This window comes from Melopsittacus undulatus, chromosome 1, assembly GCF_012275295.1.
Source record: "Melopsittacus undulatus isolate bMelUnd1 chromosome 1, bMelUnd1.mat.Z, whole genome shotgun sequence".
NCBI lineage: Eukaryota > Metazoa > Chordata > Aves > Psittaciformes > Psittaculidae > Melopsittacus > Melopsittacus undulatus.
Window position 1 is genome coordinate 18,847,192 of NC_047527.1, and position 8,111 is coordinate 18,855,302.

The following is an 8,111-nucleotide window of genomic DNA, read 5'->3' on the forward strand; positions in this document are numbered from 1 at the left end:
CTGCATCATGTAGTGGGAGTGTTCTTATTCCAGCAGAGTCTGGATTTAATCTACAACCAAACCATAGACATAGACAGTGAGAGCTATAACCAAATAAGAAAATGGATAAGTGCACTAATGGTAAAAATTCAGGAAAAAAGAAGTCATTAGAGCATGGGGGAGCAAACTGGCAAATAAAAGTGCTGAGCAGAGAAATGAAAAGTATCCAAAATACCAAGTGATTATAGAGGCATGATGTTATACACAGCATATACAATTCCTATGGATATCAAGTGCAGAGCATGCTGTGACAAATGTTTTGCAAACTGCCCAGTGGAACTTGAAATACACAGCTTTCACAGTAGGAAAGACAAGTAAAAGACATAGTGAATGAGCCTGTGACATGATCCCTGTGATCCTAAAAATTCATGTATTACACCAATAATTTCTTGCAGGCCAGAGAAACTTCAGTGTTGCTAATTTTATTGGAAGTATCTCCTGTCCTCCTTCAGTGTCACTTCTTTATTACTGGACCATAAAACTAAACAGACGACCTGCTCTGATGCCATCTGCAACCTCTCAAGGATATTCTGGAGACTAAAATGCGGGAAGAATTGCCCAGTTCTCCACTTCATAGATCCACTTTTTCCTTTATGTGAGAAATAGTTATTAGGATGCTTTAGACCACACATATCAAAAAAGGTAAAGACAAGCAGAAATTACCAACGTTCGCAACATCCCAGCCAGACAACGCCATTACCAGTGGTTATAAAGATTTATGCAAAGCCATGAAAGAAAAAACTACTCAAACTGCATTTATATCAGAAAGGTCTCTGCCTTATTCAGGTGACTCCCAGTTCTGAGAATGTGGCAGTTCCAGTGCTTGGATGCTTGTTATACAGCACTTGGAGAGGCACTTTCAGATGGTACCCAACAGGAAATTCTATCAGCTCCCAAATCCAGGCGAACCTTGCAGGGCTTATCTTCAGATAACCTCAGATTGTACCAGCATTTTTACTGTGTGGAAAACGTTAACCCTTGTAGACAAATTCCCTTTAAATTCCTAGAGGGACTCAGACAAATCATAATAGTATCATAGTATGATAGATTCAGAGAATGATTAAGGTTGGTAGGGACCTTAAAGATCATCTAGTTCCAACCCTCTTCCATGGGCAGGGACACCTTCCATGGCTTCCTCTGGACTTGCTCGAGCAGATCCATGTCTCTTTCCTGTTGGGAGGCTCAGAGCTGAACATTGAGCTTTTCATCTATCAACACTCTCAATGTTTTCTCTTTAGGGCTGCTCTCAATTCTGTCCCCACCCAGCCTTTGTTTGTCCTAGTATTCATTCTTTTTATGTTTTAATTAGATATTTTGATTGTGCTTGACTGTTAAATAGAGGGTTGTTTCATATTGGAATATCAGGCTACCGGTAATCATAGAACCATGAATCATAGAATGGTTTGGGTTGGAAGAGACCTTCAAGATCATCTGATTCCAACTCCCCTGCCATGGGCAGGGACACCTAGACCAGGTTGCTCAAAGTCCCATTCAACCTGGCCTTGAACACTGCCAGGGAGTGTTCTGGAAAATATGGCAAATAAAGCGGTCCAGGCTTTCATCTTCCCTGTTTGGTGACTCATTGGCATGTTTTAATGTGAAATGTGTTTTATTGCCTGTATTAATTTGTGTGATTCAGAAGAATATGTATCATAAACATTGTATTACCATAAATGTATTTTGGCAGTTATTGGCTTGAATTGCACTTGAAGTCATGGTGATTGCTGCTGATACTTAGGTAAGATGCATGTAAACAAAGAGATAGTGAAAAAGCACATCATATTACACCTTTTCAGTAAAGGCAGAATAAAACTAAATTTGTAATTTCCACACTCCTTTTGTACTGACTGTCCTTTCTTTGTATTCTAGCATATGATACCAAACAGATTACTGATTCTATGGAAAGAAAGAGGAACCGGATAGTTGTAAAGAAGACTTACAAGAACATGTTTTTTTTCCCCTCTACTTTCATTAATAGGGTTTGTATGAGTTAAATATTAACCCTAAAACAAGCACTTTTCATTGTTTAGTTTCATGAAGTTACATGTGAAAAAATCTGTGCTATGTTGTATAATGTGGCTTATGCAAAATGTTTTTAATAATTATTTGAAGACCAAAATGTTTCAGATTAGGAAAAGGAATCAAGAGTTATTAACTTCATCAGAGAATTTGATTCCTATTTCATGACATGAAAATAAAACAGTAAAAGAATGAAACAAGGCACTGGAAAAACAATATTTACTTTTTCCTGTCATAGAAACAGCTATGAAAATCACCTGCTGTTGCAGGACTCCATGAGCTAATAGATGAAACTTTTCACAATTATTTTCAACTGTGATGTCAATCCTCAAGAGTACATCGGCATTTTCCTAATGAGATTGCCTCACAAACAGTACCAAATTTAATAGAGCTATTGGCATGTTTATTGACACAAGCATCAAATGGCTGTCTGCATGAATTGCTTGGTCCAAATGTTCCCAACCTGTTTTCCTGAGTGTAAATCAGACATAATTTATCTCATATCTGACCTTTATTAATGTCAGATAAAAGTGACAGCAGCCATGACGCTTACAATAATAATGCAGATGGCAAGCATACGATTGCAGTGTTTTAGTCTGTTTTGAATTCCCAGCTACAAAATTCATTGAGATGTAGGCCAGTGACAGTCCTGGGTGCTTCAGCACAGGGTGTTCATTGTGCTGTGTTAACTTCTAGATGACCAGTGTTAACAAGTGGGAGAATAGCAGTGCCTGCTTGTTACCACCAAACCATTTTAAATCTCTGGTGAATTTACTGGGAGGATGAGATGGATAAACTGAACAGCACTCATGACTGTTGGAAAGACTAAGGTCCACTCTGTATGCCTGTCCAGTCAACATCACAATTGCTTCCAGACTGATAAACATATACAAAAATTCTTATCATAATGTGATAAGTATTTAATGTTTGCAGCTTAAACTACCTATAGATGTGCAGTGAAACTGAAACTGAGTGGGTAGCTTTGAGCTCTGTGATGCCTCCACATAAAGTCAACAACATTGCAGTCTAAGAAAAAGTGGAAAACAAAACTCCAGCAATGTCCAGGGCTGAATGAACGACACCATCCTTTCCTGTAACTTATTAAGTGCCTTCATCTCTGACTGCTTATCCTTTTTGTTTAAGTTCTATGAGGAAGATCTTGAAAAATATTCCATAGAAAGAAACTCAGAGATAGGCTTTGTAGTATCCCTGTACTGAGCTATTACTGAGCTATGTAGGTGAGCTGCAAATTCATCTATAATACTGTTTAAACCCAGTAGTATTTACTGATAAGTAATACTTATTGATAAGTGAGAAACATCTATCTTCTAATAATCAAACAAGTTTATTATTTGATCCCCAGCTTACTTCATGTTTGTTAATGCAAAAAGCTACCCCTGGCTACACTCTTGCAATAAAAGGAAAATTATAGCTTAAAAAGTGTGCACTACCACAGTAACCAAGATGATATTATTATATATTAGTTTTATATTATTATTATTATTACTATTACTGCTACTATTATTATTACTATTGTTGATATTATTATTATTATTTAGCACCCTGACTAACCAATAAATTAATTTTAAGCATACCCTGACCTTACTTGAATTATATCTCTGTAACCTGAGATCATGCAGAATGTATGTTTTCATGACATACCTGTCTTCAGGATTCAGGAAGTGTATCACTGTTAATATTATGACATATATATGCACACATATATGCACATTTATACATTCATAATATCAATAGATACATAAAATCATGGTTCACTGTATTAATTTCCCTCTGTACTTGAACTTGCCTGAAATCATAAATATGTAAACAAGCACAAAAAATCCCTCTATGTATCCCCTTAGCAGAGTGTAATATTTAAACACTTTTAAATATTATCTTTTTTCCAGAAATATTGCTAACTAGTATGTTTTCCTGATGTTTTTCAAAATAAGGGAAAATGAGTTCACTTTAAGGATTTTATAATTGCTACGTTTCCCCCACAAAATTTGTTCTTTGTGCCTTTGACTTTCCTAAAAGAAATGAAGGCACAAAACCATCATACATTATACCGAGATTTCTAAACAGTTTAAATTTCTAAGCTTTACATTACCATACAGCCATTTGAACCATCTATATTTCAAACACTTATAATTAACAAGATTTGTATTTACAACTGGCACTATGACAGCATTGTAACTAGCCTCTTTCACATCCTATTGCTTAGACCGTATCACATCTGACACTGCACTGGTAATGCAGAGAACAGGAGAATGCTGTTACTGAACTGTACTCCAGAGACAGACAATTAAAAAATGGTACTTAGTATAAGAGTTAAAAAAATACTGATGTTATGTACTTAACAAATTTCCTGTGATCATGTGTAAAGGAAAGCTATACATCTGTTGCAGCAAGAAGGCATTAAATAATGTTTTCCATTAGGAAAGTTCTATTCTGTGTATATAGCTCCCACATTGCATGTCAGAACAGTCTGAAATGGGGTTGAGCATTATCACAATTCAAAATATATAAGGTAATAATTTTAGTTTCAAATATGCCCAAGTGGATATTTGAATTTACTGTAGTTCTAAACTCCTAAAATTACACTTTTAATATTATACATAATAGCTGCAGCTGGGAATATCAGGAATCAGACCTCCCTATATCTTGTGCTGCAGATATGTGTTCCCTGAACTAAGTTTGGGCAGGGAAAAAGGCTGTGGTCAGGCTGTGGTCTCAGTAACCTGCTTCTTTTGGCAGACTCCAAGAGCATACCTTGCAGTAATAACAAGTGGAATTGTATTCTACTGTGGGAAGATAGAATAGAAAAAATTGTTACTATGAGTCTGAGTTCTTATCTAGGCTTCCCTATAATCAACAACTGTGCAGAGCTCACAAGAGTGCAGTCACCCTCACATAGCTTACAGGAGATAGAGAGTTATCCATGTGTACCTGAGGCACATGGAACAGTTTATTCTCTCTGAAATCCAAGTGGAAGCAGCTGAATACAAGCGGGAAAAGAATTCAAAGTCCTAGGGAGAAGTATATGTTTATATTATTTCTTCTGAAGAGAACAGACAGTGAAAAAAAAAAAAAAAGGAAAGGTAACTATGAGTAAATGACAGCAGAAGAGTTAAATGATATTTTCTTTTTTAGTTAGTTAGCATTGGTGCAGCTCTCCAAAAAAGCAACCCTGTAAAGTTGGCACTTTTTGTGATAGGACACAGGGACTCTTGAAAAAAAAGTAAGATTTCTGGAATAATCTGAAGTGAGGCTGCAGTGATTTTTCTGTTTTCTTAAGTTCTTTCAAAAGACTTCAGAAAGATGCATGGGAGAGACCAGTAAAGAACTAAATTGAAAAGGAACCTAGGAGGGCTGAAAAAGGAAATGTTAAAGGCTGTCTGAGACAATTGGAACAAGGTGTTATATTCATATTTTAACTTAGTGTGTGATAGTAAGCAGTTAAAATTCTGACACTGATTCAAGGAAATTTATTAGCTTCTTTGCTTTTGAGATTTTACTGTACAACAGCTGATACTGCAATAAAAGATTTAAGGAAAATTAGGTTTATATCAAAGGTTCACTCAAACGAAGTGTCAAAAAACTACAAATGCAGATGTTGAGTGGAGAAAACACTGCTTTGTTCTGGGGGAAAAAGCAATATTTCAGGCAAAAACGGTTTGCTCTATTTCTAAGAAATGCAAGTTCTGACGCATTTGATGGGTTTCGGCTGCTGTAGGCAGAGGAAGCTAGCTGTAAAATTGCATTACAAAATTTTTGAAGATGTTGCATTCCATATAAGTTTTAATACCAAAAAAGAGGAAATTTTAAAGGGTAAGATGAATGGGCTGTCAGTCTGAAAGCACAGAGAAAGCTAAATTTAAAAGTTGGACACAGTTGTGCAAGACAGCACTATGCCAAAAACTGTAATATTAGCACTGAAAGGAGAGCCACAGGCAGCAGAGGGTAAGGTGGTAAGCTTCAGCCTTATGATAGTGAACTTATCCCCGCTAAGGGAGTTTGTGAACTAAATTCATAGGGAAACAACCTACTGGAAAGGATTCAATTTGTAATTGGACCAGAGGAAAAAGTATCCATTATAGGATTAAAAAGAGGTCATGCTATGGTGTTGCTGAGTTGGTTCTCTCACTGTTATTTTCTGGGTCCATCTTAGGACATGCTCAGAGATCAGGGAAAGTTGCAGGACAGGGGTGGATGACTGTGCTTCTCACTCACATTGGATAGTTGTTTACCTGTGGTTAAGGCTAAATGAAGATATAGATAGGATTTGTATGCAGGGCGGGTGAGGGGGGTTGTGGGTGTTTGTGCTGATGGAATAGCCACTTCCCGAACTTCTGTTGCTCTTCATGTGTGAAAAATGCTTCAAGATGGTTTCTCTCTCACTGTAAGCTACCTCCTTAGAGTGGGTAGGGAATGAGTGAGAACCTAAAAGTACGGGTATAAACCACAGTAATGTGCACTTTGATAATTATCACACTGTAGGGTTTTTCTGTCTTTGTTGTCATATAATCTAAGAAGTAAATACGTAATCAGCAGATACTCTTCGTGATGAGAAAATGAACATGAGCAGCAGTGTGCACTCACAGCCCAGAAAGCCAACCGTATCCTGGGCTGCATCAAAAGGAGTGTGACCAGCAGGTCGAAGGAGGTGATCCTGCCCCTCTGCTCTGATCTTGTCAGACCTCACTTGGAGTATTGTGTGCAGTTCTGGTGTCCTCAACATAAAAAGGACATGGAGCTGTTGGAACAAGTCCAGAGGAGGGCCATGAGGATGATCAGGGGACTGGAGCACCTCCCATATGAAGACAGGCTGAGAAAGTTGGTGCTGTTCAGCCTGGAGAAGAGAAGGCTGCATAGAGACCTCATAGCAGCCTTCCAGTATCTGAAGGGAGCCTATAAGGATGCTGGGGAGGGACTATTCATTAGGGACTGTGGTGATAGGACAAGGGGTAATGGGTTGAAACTTAAACAGCAGAGGTTTAGATTGGGTATAAGGAAGATATTATTTCCTGTTTAGGGTGGTGAGGTACTGGAATGGGTTGCCCAGGGAGGCTGTGAATGCTCCATCCCTGTCAGTGTTCAAGACCAGGTTGGATGAAGCCTTGGGTGATATGGTTTAGTGTGAGGTATCCCTGCCCATGGCAGGGGGGTTGGAACTTGATGATCTTAAGGTCCTTTCCAACCCTAACTGTTCTATGATTCTATGATTCTATTACCTTTTCTTATTTACCAGTATTCTCTTCCCAGCAAATCTATACTGGATTTTTTATTTGTTACAACACCAGGAATGTAGCAAGTCTTCTCTTTATTCATGCTGATACAGTACTCCTTGTCCTTAAAACCTCATTTGTGCCTGGAACTGAGGGAATGACAAATTGTTCTATTCAGTGCTACAAACACCCTGAGTCCTCCTCTCTGGAGTCCTAGAGCGGCACCTGATTTGAGGACAGAAATTGAAACTGTGTTTTTCTATGCACAAATTAAAAATAAGCTTTTGGTTCTTTTACTTCAAACTCATCATGATCTGTCACTGTTTCAAGACCAAAAGTGTTTAAGCAGAGTATAGCCACTTAATAGTGCAGAGAGTGAAATTGTGTGTAGCTATTATCTCCTGCTGAAGTTGCTGGTATGGTTTATGTCTGCCATTAGCTACACAGTAATAACAGTTTGTTTCGGAATATATACATATTATCTGTTCTAAATATTGCTACTTGGTTTATTAGAGAGTTTATTGTTTTCTTCTCATAAGGAACATTACTAAGTGAGGAAAAAGCCTCCTGATTATATACTTTATTGAGGCCCTGGCAGAAAAGCCACAGGGTGATCATTGCTGCTATATTTGTAGATTGGCCCGAAGATCATAATAGTGTGTCACAAGAAAGTGTTTTTAGTGAGATGTTAGGCAGAGGTCTGGTGTGTTTCTAAACTGTATGTCAGGTCTTGAAAGTTTTCAATTGATTTGTCTCCAGCTTTAGTAAAGTGAAAATCTCTGTGGTAAAGGGTTATCACAAATATACCAAGGCTCAGAGGAGCAA